The sequence below is a fragment of the Hyperoodon ampullatus genome (assembly GCF_949752795.1).
Source record: "Hyperoodon ampullatus genome assembly, chromosome: 7".
NCBI classification, from domain to species: domain Eukaryota; kingdom Metazoa; phylum Chordata; class Mammalia; order Artiodactyla; family Ziphiidae; genus Hyperoodon; species Hyperoodon ampullatus.
The window spans coordinates 116,303,636-116,317,850 of NC_136920.1; positions in this window are offsets into that span (position 1 = coordinate 116,303,636).

Here is a 14,215-nt window from a genome sequence, read left to right on the forward strand (position 1 = left end):
AGCGTGCGGACACGTGCTAGGGTCGGGGCACGTGCGGACGCGTGGGTCAGTGTCCGCGTACGGATTAGGATGAGGGTACGGCGGAGGCTAAGGTGTGCGGCTGCCGGTGGGTTTCCCTTCCGGGCTAGGGTTAGGGTTAGGGAACGGCAAGGCTGAGGGCACAGGTGAGGGTGCGGACACGTGCTAGGGTCGGGGCACGTGCGGACGCGCGGGTGAGTGTCCGTGTACAGATTAGGATGAGTGTACGGCGGAGGCTAAGGTGTGGGGCTGCCGGTGGGTTTCCCTTCCGGGCTAGGGTTAGGGTTAGGGAACGGCAAGGCTGAGGGCACATGTGAGGGTGCGGACACGTGCTGGAGTCGGGGCACGTGCGGACGCGCGGGTCAGTGTCTGCGTACGGATTAGGATGAGTGTACGGCGGAGTCTAAGGTGTGGGGCTGCCGGTGGGTTTCCGTTCCTGGCTAGGGTTAGGGATAGGGAACGGCAAGGCTGAGGGCACAGGTGAGGGTGCGGACACGTGCTAGGGTCGGGGCACGTGCGGACGCGCGGGTCAGTGTCCGCGTACAGATTAGGATGAGGGTACGGCGGAGGCTAAGGTGTGGGGCTGCCGGTGGGTTTCCGTTCCGGGCTAGGGTTAGGGTTAGGGAACGGCAAGGCTGAGGGCACAGGTGAGGGTGCGGACACGTGCTAGGGTCCGGGCACGTGCGGATGCGCGGGTCAGTGACCGCGTACGGATTAGGATGAGGGTACGGCGGAGGCTAAGGTGTGGGGCTGCCGGTGGGTTTCCGTTCCGGGCTAGGGTTAGGGTTAGGGAACGGCAAGGCTCAGGGCACAGGTGAGGGTGCGGACACGTGCTAGGGTCGGGGCACGTGCGGACGCACGGGTCAGTGTCCGCGTACGGAGGAGGATTAGGGTACGGCGGAGGCTAAGGTGTGGGGCTGCCGGTGGGTTTCCGTTCCGGGCTAGAGTTAGGGTTAGGGAACGGCAAGGTTGAGGGCACAGGTGAGGGTGCGGACACGTGCTAGGGTCGGGGCACGTGCGGACGCACGGGTCAGTGTCCGCGTACGGAGTAGGATTAGGGTACGGCGGAGGCTAATGTGTGGGGCTGCCGGTGGGTTTCCGTTCCGGGCTAGGGTTAGGGTTAGGGAAGGGCAAGGTTGAGGGCACAGGTGAGGGTGCGGACACGTGCTAGGGTCGGGGCACGTGCGGACGCACGGGTCAGTGTCCGCGTACGGAGTAGAATTAGGGTACGGCGGAGGCTAAGGTGTGGGGCTGCCGGTGGGTTTCCGTTCCGGTCTAGGGTTAGGGTTAGGGAACGGCAAGGTTGAGGGCACAGGTGAGGGTGCGGACACGTGCTAGGGTCGGGGCACGTGCGGACGCACGGGTCAGTGTCCGCGTACGGAGTAGGATTAGGGTATGGCGGAGGCTAAGGTGTGGGGCTGCCGGTGGGTTTCCGTTCCGGGCTAGGGTTAGGGTTAGGGAACGGCAAGGTTGAGGGCACAGGTGAGGGTGCGGACACGTGCTAGGGTCGGGGCACGTGCGGACGCACGGGTCAGTGTCTGCGTACGGAGTAGGATTAGGTTACGGCGGAGGCTAAGGTGTGGGGCTGCCGGTGGGTTTCCGTTCTGGGCTAGGGTTAGGGTTAGGGAACGGCCAGGTTGAGGGCACAGGTGAGGGTGCGGACACGTGCTAGGGTCGTGGCACGTGCGGACGCACGGGTCAGTGTCCGCGTACGGAGTAGGATTAGGGTACGGCAGAGGCTAAGGTGTGGGGCTGCCGGTGGGTTTCCGTTCCGGGCTAGGGTTAGGGTTTAGGGAACGGCAAGGTTGAGGGCACAGGTGAGAGTGCGGACACGTGCTAGGGTCTGGGCACGTGCGGACGCACGGGTCAGTGTCCGCGTACGGAGTAGGATTAGGCTACGGCGGAGGCTAAGGTGTGGGGCTGCCGGTGGGTTTCCGTTCCGGGCTAGGGTTAGGGTTAGGGAACGGCAAGGTTGAGGTCACAGGTGAGGGTGCGGACACGTGCTAGGGTCGGGGCACGTGCGGACGCATGGGTCAGTGTCCACGTACGGAGTAGGATTAGGGTACGGCGGAGGCCAAGGTGTGGGGCTGCCGGTGGGTTTCCGTTCCGGGCTAGGGTTAGGGTTAGGGAATGGCAAGGTTGAGGGCACAGGTGAGGGTGCGGACACGTGCTAGGGTCGGGGCACGTGCGGACGCACGGGTCAGTGTCCGCGTACGGAGTAGGATTAGGGTACGGCGGAGGCTAAGGTGTGGGGCTGCCGGTGGGTTTCCGTTCCGGGCTAGGGTTAGGGTTAGGGAACGGCAAGGTTGAGGGCACAGGTGAGGGTGCGGACACGTGCTAGGGTCGGGGCACGTGCGGACGCACGGGTCAGTGTCCGCGTACGAATTAGGATTAGGGTACGGCGGCGGCTAAGGTGTGGGGCTGCCGGTGGGTTTCCGTTCCGGGCTAGGGTTAGGGTTAGGGAACGGCAAGTTTGAGGGCACAGGTGAGGGTGCGGACACGTGCTAGGGTCGGGGCACGTGCGGACGCACGGGTCAGTGTCCGCGTACGGAGTAGGATTAGGGTACGGCGGAGGCTAAGGTGTGGGGCTGCCGGTGGGTTTGCGTTCCGGGCTAGGGTTAGGGTTAGGGAACGGCAAGGTTGAGGGCACAGGTGAGGGTGCGGACACGTGCTAGGGTCGGGGCACGTGCGGACGCACGGGTCAGTGTCCGCGTACGGAGTAGGATTAGGGTACGGCGGAGGCTAAGGTGTGGGGCTGCCGGTGGGTTTCCGTTTCGGGCTAGGGTTAGGGTTAGGGAACGGCAAGGTTGAGGGCACAGGTGAGGGTGCGGACACGTGGTAGGGTCGGGGCACGTGCGGACGCACGGGTCAGTGTCCGCGTACGGATTAGGATTAGGGTACGGCGGAGGCTAAGGTGTGGGGCTGCCGGTGAGTTTCCGTTTCGGGCTATGGTTAGGGTTAAGGAACGGCAAGGTTGAGGGCACAGGTGAGGGTGCGGACACGTGCTAGGTTCGGGGCACGTGCGGACGCACGGCACATTGTCCGCGGACGGAGTAGGATTAGGGTACGGCGGAGGCTAAGGTGTGGGGCTGCCGTTGGGTTTCCGTTTCGGGCTAGGGTTAGGGTTAGGGAACGGCAAGGTTGAGGGCACAGGTGAGGGTGCGGACACGTGCTAGGGTCGGGGCACGTGCGGACGCACGGGTCAGTGTCCGCGTACGGATTAGGATTAGGGTACGGCGGAGGCTAAGGTGTGGGGCTGCCGGTGGGTTTCCGTCCCGGTCTAGGGTTAGGGATAGGGAACGGCAAGGTTGAGGGCACAGGTGAGGGTGCGGACACGTGCTAGGGTCGGGGCACGTGCGGACGCACGGGTCAGTGTCCGCGTACGGATTAGGATTAGGGTACGGCGGAGGCTAAGGTGTGGGGCTGCCGGTGGGTTTCCGTCCCGGTCTAGGGTTAGGGTTAGGGAACGGCAAGGTTGAGGGCACAGGTGAGGTTGCGGACACGTGCTAGGGTCGGGGCACGTGCGGACGCACGGGTCAGCGTCCGCGTACGGATTAGGATGAGGGTACGGCGGAGGCTAAGGTGTGGGGCTGCCGGTGGGTTTCCGTTCCGGGCTAGGGTTAGGGTTAGGGAACGGCAAGGTTGAGGGCACAGGTGAGGGTGCGGACACGTGCTAGGGTCGGGGCACGTGCGGACGCACGGGTCAGTGTCCGCGTACGGATTAGGATTAGGGTACGGCGGAGGCTAAGGTGTGGGGCTGCCGGTGGGTTTCCGTCCCGGTCTAGGGTTAGGGATAGGGAACGGCAAGGTTGAGGGCACAGGTGAGGGTGCGGACACGTGCTAGGGTCGGGGCACGTGCGGACGCACGGGTCAGTGTCCGCGTACGGATTAGGATTAGGGTACGGCGGAGGCTAAGGTGTGGGGCTGCCGGTGGGTTTCCGTCCCGGTCTAGGGTTAGGGTTAGGGAACGGCAAGGTTGAGGGCACAGGTGAGGTTGCGGACACGTGCTAGGGTCGGGGCACGTGCGGACGCACGGGTCAGCGCCCGCGTACGGATTAGGATGAGGGTACGGCGGAGGCTAAGGTGTGGGGCTGCCGGTGGGTTTCCGTTCCGGGCTAGGGTTAGGGTTAGGGAACGGCAAGGTTGAGGGCACAGGTGAGGGTGCGGACACGTGCTAGGGTCGGGGCACGTGCGGACGCACGGGTCAGTGTCCACGTACGGAGTAGGATTAGGGTACGGCGGAGGCTAAGGTGTGGGGCTGCCTGTGGGTTTCCGTTCCGGGCTAGGGTTAGGGTTAGGGAACGGCAAGGTTGAGGGCACAGGTGAGGGTGCGGACACGTGCTAAGGTCGGGGCACGTGCGGACGCACGGGTCTGTGTCCGCTTACGGAGTAGGATTAGGGTACGGCGGAGGCTAAGGTGTGGGGCTGTCGGTGGGTTTCCGTTCTGGGCTAGTGTTAGGGTTAGGTAACGGCAAGGTTGAGGGCACAGGTGAGGGTGTGGACACGTGCTAGGGTCCGGGCACGTGCGGAGGCACGGGTCAGTGTCCGCGTACGGATTAGGATTAGGGTACGGCGGAGGCTAAGGTGTGGGGCTGCCGGTGGGTTTCCGTTCCGGGCTAGGGTTAGGGTTTAGGGAACGGCAAGGTTGAGGGCACAGGTGAGGGTGCGGAAACGTGCTAGGGTCTGGGCACGTGCGGACGCACGGGTCTGTGTCCGCGTACGGAGTAGGATTAGGCTACGGCGGAGGCTAAGGTGTGGGGCTGCCGGTGGGTTTCCGTTCCGGGCTAGGGTTAGGGTTAGGGAACGGCAAGGTTGAGGGCACAGGTGAGGGTGCGGACACGTGCTAGGGTCGGGGCACGTGCGGACGCACGGGTCAGTGTCCACTTACGGAGTAGGATTAGGGTACGGCGGAGGCCAAGGTGTGGGGCTGCCGGTGGGTTTCCGTTCCGGGCTAGGGTTAGGGTTAGGGAATGGCAAGGTTGAGGGCACAGGTGAGGGTGCGGACACCTGCTAGGGTCGGGGCACGTGCGGACGCACGGGTCAGTGTCCGCGTACGGAGTAGGATTAGGGTACGGCGGAGGCTAAGGTGTGGGGCTGCCGGTGGGTTTCCGTTCCGGGCTAGGGTTAGGGTTAGGGAACGGCAAGGTTGAGGGCACAGGTGAGGGTGCGGACACGTGCTAGGGTCGGGGCACGTGCGGACGCACGGGTCAGTGTCCGCGTACGAATTAGGATTAGGGTACGGCGGAGGCTAAGGTGTGGGGCTGCCGGTGGGTTTCCGTTCCGGGCTAGGGTTAGGGTTAGGGAACGGCAAGGTTGAGGGCACAGGTGAGGGTGCGGACACGTGCTAGGGTAGGGGCACGTGCGGACGCACGGGTCAGTGTCCGCGTACGGATTAGGATTAGGGTACGGCGGAGGCTAAGGTGTGGGGCTGCCGGTTGGTTTCCGTTCCGGGCTAGGGTTAGGGTTAGGGAACGGCAAGGTTGAGGGCACAGGTGAGGGTGCGGACACTTGCTAGGGTCGGGGCACGTGCGGACACACGGGTCAGTGTCCGCGTACGGAGTAGGATTAGGGTACGGCGGAGGGTAAGGTGTGGGGCTGCCGGTGGGTTTCCGTTCCGGGCTAGGGTTAGGGTTAGGGAACGGCAAGGTTGAGGGCACAGGTGAGGGTGCGGACACGTGCTAGGGTCGGGGCACGTGCGGACGCACGGGTCAGTGTCCGCGTACGGAGTAGGATTAGGGTACGGCGGAGGCTAATGTGTGGGGCTGCCGGTGGGTTTCCGTTCCGGGCTAGGGTTAGGGTTAGGGAACGGCAAGGGTGAGGGCACAGGTGAGGGTGCGGACAGGTGCTAGGGTCGGGGCACGTGCGGACGCACGGGTCAATGTCCGCGTACGGAGTAGGATAAGGGTACGGCGGAGGCTAAGGTGTGGGGCTGCCGGTGGGTTGCCGTTCCGGGCTAGGGTTAGGGTTAGGGAACGGCAAGGTTGAGGGCACAGGTGAGGGTGCGGACACGTGCTAGGGTCGGGGCACGTGCGGACGCACGGGTCAGTGTCCGCGTACGGAGTAGGATTAGGGTATGGCGGAGGCTAAGGTGTGGGGCTGCCGGTGGGTTTCCGTTCCGGGCTAGGGTTAGGGTTAGGGAACGGCAAGGTTGAGGGCACAGGTGAGGGTGCGGACACGTGCTAGGGTCGGGGCACGTGCGGACGCACGGGTCAGTGTCTGCGTACGGAGTAGGATTAGGTTACGGCGGAGGCTAAGGTGTGGGGCTGCCGGTGGGTTTCCGTTCTGGGCTAGGGTTAGGGTTAGGGAACGGCCAGGTTGAGGGCACAGGTGAGGGTGCGGACACGTGCTAGGGTCGTGGCACGTGCGGACGCACGGGTCAGTGTCCGCGTACGGAGTAGGATTAGGGTACGGCGGAGGCTAAGGTGTGGGGCTGCCGGTGGGTTTCCGTTCCGGGCTAGGGTTAGGGTTTAGGGAACGGCAAGGTTGAGGGCACAGGTGAGAGTGCGGACACGTGCTAGGGTCTGGGCACGTGCGGACGCACGGGTCAGTGTCCGCGTACGGAGTAGGATTAGGCTACGGCGGAGGCTAAGGTGTGGGGCTGCCGGTGGGTTTCCGTTCCGGGCTAGGGTTAGGGTTAGGGAACGGTAAGGCTGAGGGCACAGGTGAAGGTGCGGACACGTGCTAGGGTCGGGGCACGTGCGGATGCGCGGGTCAGTGTCTGCGTACGGATTAGGATGAGGGTACGGCGGAGGCTAAGGTGTGGGGCTGCCGGTGGGTTTCCGTTCCGGGCTAGGGTTAGGGTTAGGGAACGGCAAGGCTGAGGGCACAGGTGAGGGTGCGGACACGTGCTAGGGTCGGGGCACGTGCGGACGCATGGGTCAGTGCCGCGTACGGATTAGGATGAGGGTACGGCGGAGGCTAAGGTGTGGGGCTGCCGGTGGGTTTCCGTTCCGGGCTAGGGTTAGGGTTAGGGAACGGCAAGGTTGAGGGCACAGGTGAGGGTGCGGACACGTGCTAGGGTCGGGGCACGTGCGGACGCACGGGTCAGTGTCCGCGTACGAATTAGGATTAGGGTACGGCGGCGGCTAAGGTGTGGGGCTGCCGGTGGGTTTCCGTTCCGGGCTAGGGTTAGGGTTAGGGAACGGCAAGTTTGAGGGCACAGGTGAGGGTGCGGACACGTGCTAGGGTCGGGGCACGTGCGGACGCACGGGTCAGTGTCCGCGTACGGAGTAGGATTAGGGTACGGCGGAGGCTAAGGTGTGGGGCTGCCGGTGGGTTTGCGTTCCGGGCTAGGGTTAGGGTTAGGGAACGGCAAGGTTGAGGGCACAGGTGAGGGTGCGGACACGTGCTAGGGTCGGGGCACGTGCGGACGCACGGGTCAGTGTCCGCGTACGGAGTAGGATTAGGGTACGGCGGAGGCTAAGGTGTGGGGCTGCCGGTGGGTTTCCGTTTCGGGCTAGGGTTAGGGTTAGGGAACGGCAAGGTTGAGGGCACAGGTGAGGGTGCGGACACGTGGTAGGGTCGGGGCACGTGCGGACGCACGGGTCAGTGTCCGCGTACGGATTAGGATTAGGGTACGGCGGAGGCTAAGGTGTGGGGCTGCCGGTGAGTTTCCGTTTCGGGCTAGGGTTAGGGTTAAGGAACGGCAAGGTTGAGGGCACAGGTGAGGGTGCGGACACGTGCTAGGTTCGGGGCACGTGCGGACGCACGGCACATTGTCCGCGGACGGAGTAGGATTAGGGTACGGCGGAGGCTAAGGTGTGGGGCTGCCGTTGGGTTTCCGTTTCGGGCTAGGGTTAGGGTTAGGGAACGGCAAGGTTGAGGGCACAGGTGAGGGTGCGGACACGTGCTAGGGTCGGGGCACGTGCGGACGCACGGGTCAGTGTCCGCGTACGGATTAGGATTAGGGTACGGCGGAGGCTAAGGTGTGGGGCTGCCGGTGGGTTTCCGTCCCGGTCTAGGGTTAGGGATAGGGAACGGCAAGGTTGAGGGCACAGGTGAGGGTGCGGACACGTGCTAGGGTCGGGGCACGTGCGGACGCACGGGTCAGTGTCCGCGTACGGATTAGGATTAGGGTACGGCGGAGGCTAAGGTGTGGGGCTGCCGGTGGGTTTCCGTCCCGGTCTAGGGTTAGGGTTAGGGAACGGCAAGGTTGAGGGCACAGGTGAGGTTGCGGACACGTGCTAGGGTCGGGGCACGTGCGGACGCACGAGTCAGCGTCCGCGTACGGATTAGGATGAGGGTAGGGCGGAGGCTAAGGTGTGGGGCTGCCGGTGGGTTTCCGTTCCGGGCTAGGGTTAGGGTTAGGGAACGGCAAGGTTGAGGGCACAGGTGAGGGTGCGGACACGTGCTAGGGTCGGGGCACGTGCGGACGCACGGGTCAGTGTCCACGTACGGAGTAGGATTAGGGTACGGCGGAGGCTAAGGTGTGGGGCTGCCTGTGGGTTTCCGTTCCGGGCTAGGGTTAGGGTTAGGGAACGGCAAGGTTGAGGGCACAGGTGAGGGTGCGGACACGTGCTAAGGTCGGGGCACGTGCGGACGCACGGGTCTGTGTCCGCTTACGGAGTAGGATTAGGGTACGGCGGAGGCTAAGGTGTGGGGCTCTCGGTGGGTTTCCGTTCTGGGCTAGTGTTAGGGTTAGGGAACGGCAAGGTTGAGGGCACAGGTGAGGGTGTGGACACGTGCTAGGGTCCGGGCACGTGCGGAGGCACGGGTCAGTGTCCGCGTACGGATTAGGATTAGGGTACGGCGGAGGCTAAGGTGTGGGGCTGCCGGTGGGTTTCCGTTCCGGGCTAGGGTTAGGGTTTAGGGAACGGCAAGGTTGAGGGCACAGGTGAGGGTGCGGAAACGTGCTAGGGTCTGGGCACGTGCGGACGCACGGGTCTGTGTCCGCGTACGGAGTAGGATTAGGCTACGGCGGAGGCTAAGGTGTGGGGCTGCCGGTGGGTTTCCGTTCCGGGCTAGGGTTAGGGTTAGGGAACGGCAAGGTTGAGGGCACAGGTGAGGGTGCGGACACGTGCTAGGGTCGGGGCACGTGCGGACGCACGGGTCAGTGTCCACGTACGGAGTAGGATTAGGGTACGGCGGAGGCCAAGGTGTGGGGCTGCCGGTGGGTTTCCGTTCCGGGCTAGGGTTAGGGTTAGGGAATGGCAAGGTTGAGGGCACAGGTGAGGGTGCGGACACCTGCTAGGGTCGGGGCACGTGCGGACGCACGGGTCAGTGTCCGCGTACGGAGTAGGATTAGGGTACGGCGGAGGCTAAGGTGTGGGGCTGCCGGTGGGTTTCCGTTCCGGGCTAGGGTTAGGGTTAGGGAACGGCAAGGTTGAGGGCACAGGTGAGGGTGCGGACACGTGCTAGGGTCGGGGCACGTGCGGACGCACGGGTCAGTGTCCGCGTACGAATTAGGATTAGGGTACGGCGGAGGCTAAGGTGTGGGGCTGCCGGTGGGTTTCCGTTCCGGGCTAGGGTTAGGGTTAGGGAACGGCAAGGTTGAGGGCACAGGTGAGGGTGCGGACACGTGCTAGGGTCGGGGCACGTGCGGACGCACGGGTCAGTGTCCGCGTACGGATTAGGATTAGGGTACGGCGGAGGCTAAGGTGTGGGGCTGCCGGTGGGTTTCCGTTCCGGGCTAGGGTTAGGGTTAGGGAACGGCAAGGTTGAGGGCACAGGTGAGGGTGCGGACACTTGCTAGGGTCGGGGCACGTGCGGACGCACGGGTCAGTGTCCGCGTACGGAGTAGGATTAGGGTACGGCGGAGGGTAAGGTGTGGGGCTGCCGGTGGGTTTCCGTTCCGGGCTAGGGTTAGGGTTAGGGAACGGCAAGGTTGAGGGCACAGGTGAGGGTGCGGACACGTGCTAGGGTCGGGGCACGTGCGGACGCACGGGTCAGTGTCCGCGTACGGAGTAGGATTAGGGTACGGCGGAGGCTAATGTGTGGGGCTGCCGGTGGGTTTCCGTTCCGGGCTAGGGTTAGGGTTAGGGAACGGCAAGGGTGAGGGCACAGGTGAGGGTGCGGACAGGTGCTAGGGTCGGGGCACGTGCGGACGCACGGGTCAATGTCCGCGTACGGAGTAGGATAAGGGTACGGCGGAGGCTAAGGTGTGGGGCTGCCGGTGGGTTGCCGTTCCGGGCTAGGGTTAGGGTTAGGGAACGGCAAGGTTGAGGGCACAGGTGAGGGTGCGGACACGTGCTATTGTCGGGGCACGTGCGGACGCACGGGTCAGTGTCCGCGTACGGAGTAGGATTAGGGTACGGCGGAGGCTAAGGTGTGGGGCTGCCGGTGGGTTTCCGTTCCGGGCTAGGGTTAGGGTTAGGGAACGGCAAGGTTGAGGGCACAGGTGAGGGTGCGGACACGTGCTAGGGTCGGGGCACGTGCAGACGCACGTGTCAGTGTCCGCGTACGGAGTAGGATTAGGGTACGGCGCAGGCCAAGGTGTGGGGCTGTCGGTGGGTTTCCGTTCTGGGCTAGTGTTAGGGTTAGGGAACGGCAAGGTTGAGGGCACAGGTGAGGGTGCGGACACGTGCTAGGGTCGGGGCACGTGCGGACGCGCGGGTCAGTGTCCGCGTACGGATTAGGATGAGGGTACGGCGGTGGCTAAGGTGTGGGGCTGCCGGTGGGTTTCCCTTCCGGGCTAGGGTTAGGGTTAGGGAACGGCAAGGCTGAGGGCACAGGTGATGGTGCGGACACGTTCTAGGGTCGGGGCACGTGCGGACGCGTGGGTCAGTGTCCGACTACGGATTAGGATGAGTGTACGGCGGAGGCTAAGGTGTGGGGCTGCCGGTGGGTTTCCGTTCCTGTCTAGGGTTAGGTATAGGGAACGGCAAGGCTGAGGGCACAGGTGAGGGTGCGGACACGTACTAGGGTCGGGGCACGTGCGGACGCGCGGGTCATTGTCTGCGTACACATTAGGATGAGGGTACGGCGGAGGCTAAGGTGTGGGGCTGCCGGTGGGTTTCCGTTCCGGGCTAGGGTTAGGGTTAGGGAACGGCAAGTCTGAGGGCACAGGTGAGGGTGCGGACACGTGCTAGGGTCCGGGCACGTGCGGACGCGCGGGTCAGTGACCGCGTACGGATTAGGATGAGGGTACGGCTGAGGCTAAGGTGTGGGGCTGCCGGTGGGTTTCCGTTCCGGGCTAGGGTTAGGGTTAGGGAACGGCAAGGCTGAGGGCACAGGTGAGGGTGCGGACACGTGCTAGGGTCGGGGCACGTGTGCACGCGCGGGTCAGTGTCCGCGTACGGATTAGGATGAGGGTACGGCGGAGGCTAAGGTGTGGGGCTGCCGGTGGGTTTCCGTTCCGGGCTAGGGTTAGGGTTAGGGAACGGCAAGGCTGAGGGCACAGGTGAGGGTGCGGACACGTGCTAGGGTCAGGGCACGTGCGGACGCGCGTGTCAGTGTCCGCGTACGGATTAGGATGAGGGTACGGCGGAGGCTAAGGTGTGGGGCTGCCGGTGGGTTTCCCTTCCGGGCTAGGGTTAGGGTTAGGGAACGGCAAGGCTGAGGGCACAGGTGAGGGTGCGGACACGTGCTAGGATCGGGGCACGTGCGGACGCACGGGTCAGTGTCCGCGTACGGATTAGGATGAGGGTACGGCGGTGGCTAAGGTGTGGGGCTGCCGGTGGGTTTCCCTTCCGGGCTAGGGTTAGGGTTAGGGAACGGCAAGGCTGAGGGCACAGGTGAGTGTGTGGACAAGTGCTAGGGTCGGGGCACGTGCAGACGCGCGGGTCAGTGTCCGCGTACGGATTAGGATGAGGGTACGGCGGAGGCTAAGGTGTGGGGCTGCCGGTGGGTTTCCGTTCCGGGCTAGGGTTAGGGTTAGGGAACGGCAAGGCTGAGGGCACAGGTGAGGGTGCGGACACGTGCTAGGGTCGGGGCACGTGCGGACGCGCGTGTCAGTGTCCGCGTACGGATTAGGATGAGGGTACGGCGGAGGCTAAGGTGTGGGGCTGCCGGTGGGTTTCCTTTCCGGGCTAGGGTTAGGGTTAGGGAACGGCAAGGCTGAGGGCACAGGTGAGGGTGCGGACACGTGCTAGGGTCGGGGCACGTGCGGACGCGCGGGTGAGTGTCCGTGTACGGATTAGGATGAGTGTACGGCGGAGGCTAAGGTGTGGGGCTGCCGGTGGGTTTCCATTCTTGGCTAGGGTTAGGGATAGGGAACGGCAAGGCTGAGGGCACAGGTGAGGGTGCGGACACGTGCTAGGGTCGGGGCACGTGCGGACGCGTGGGTCAGTGTCCGCGTACGGATTAGGATGAGGGTACGGCGGAGGCTAAGGTGTGGGGCTGCCGGTGGGTTTCCCTTCCGGGCTAGGGTTAGGGTTAGGGAACGGCAAGGCTGAGGGCACAGGTGAGGGTGCGGACACGTGCTAGGGTCGGGGCACGTGCGGACGCGCGGGTGAGTGTCCGTGTACAGATTAGGATGAGTGTACGGCGGAGGCTAAGGTGTGGGGCTGCCGGTGGGTTTCCCTTCCGGGCTAGGGTTAGGGTTAGGGAACGGCAAGGCTGAGGGCACATGTGAGGGTGCGGACACGTGCTAGAGTCGGGGCACGTGCGGACGCGCGGGTCAGTGTCTGCGTACGGATTAGGATGAGTGTACGGCGGAGTCTAAGGTGTGGGGCTGCCGGTGGGTTTCCGTTCCTGGCTAGGGTTAGGGATAGGGAACGGCAAGGCTGAGGGCACAGGTGAGGGTGCGGACACGTGCTAGGGTCGGGGCACGTGCGGACGCGCGGGTCAGTGTCCGCGTACAGATTAGGATGAGGGTACGGCGGAGGCTAAGGTGTGGGGCTGCCGGTGGGTTTCCGTTCCGGGCTAGGGTTAGGGTTCGGGAACGGCAAGGCTGAGGGCACAGGTGAGGGTGCGGACACGTGCTAGGGTCCGGGCACGTGCGGATGCGCGGGTCAGTGACCGCGTACGGATTAGGATGAGGGTACGGCGGAGGCTAAGGTGTGGGGCTGCCGGTGGGTTTCCGTTCCGGGCTAGGGTTAGGGTTAGGGAACGGCAAGGCTCAGGGCACAGGTGAGGGTGCGGACACGTGCTAGGGTCGGGGCACGTGCGGACGCACGGGTCAGTGTCCGCGTACGGAGGAGGATTAGGGTACGGCGGAGGCTAAGGTGTGGGGCTGCCGGTGGGTTTCCGTTCCGGGCTAGAGTTAGGGTTAGGGAACGGCAAGGTTGAGGGCACAGGTGAGGGTGCGGACACGTGCTAGGGTCGGGGCACGTGCGGACGCACGGGTCAGTGTCCGCGTACGGAGTAGGATTAGGGTACGGCGGAGGCTAATGTGTGGGGCTGCCGGTGGGTTTCCGTTCCGGGCTAGGGTTAGGGTTAGGGAACGGCAAGGTTGAGGGCACAGGTGAGGGTGCGGACACGTGCTAGGGTCGGGGCACGTGCGGACGCACGGGTCAGTGTCCGCGTACGGAGTAGAATTAGGGTACGGCGGAGGCTAAGGTGTGGGGCTGCCGGTGGGTTTCCGTTCCGGTCTAGGGTTAGGGTTAGGGAACGGCAAGGTTGAGGGCACAGGTGAGGGTGCGGACACGTGCTAGGGTCGGGGCACGTGCGGACGCACGGGTCAGTGTCCGCGTACGGAGTAGGATTAGGGTATGGCGGAGGCTAAGGTGTGGGGCTGCCGGTGGGTTTCCGTTCCGGGCTAGGGTTAGGGTTAGGGAACGGCAAGGTTGAGGGCACAGGTGAGGGTGCGGACACGTGCTAGGGTCGGGGCACGTGCGGACGCACGGGTCAGTGTCTGCGTACGGAGTAGGATTAGGTTACGGCGGAGGCTAAGGTGTGGGGCTGCCGGTGGGTTTCCGTTCTGGGCTAGGGTTAGGGTTAGGGAACGGCAAGGTTGAGGGCACAGGTGAGGGTGCGGACACGTGCTAGGGTCGTGGCACGTGCGGACGCACGGGTCAGTGTCCGCGTACGGAGTAGGATTAGGGTACGGCGGAGGCTAAGGTGTGGGGCTGCCGGTGGGTTTCCGTTCCGGGCTAGGGTTAGGGTTTAGGGAACGGCAAGGTTGAGGGCACAGGTGAGAGTGCGGACACGTGCTAGGGTCTGGGCACGTGCGGACACACGGGTCAGTGTCCGCGTACGGAGTAGGATTAGGCTACGGCGGAGGCTAAGGTGTGGGGCTGCCGGTGGGTTTCCGTTCCGGGCTAGGGTTAGGGTTAGGGAACGGCAAGGTTGAGGGCACAGGTGAGGGTGCGGACACGTG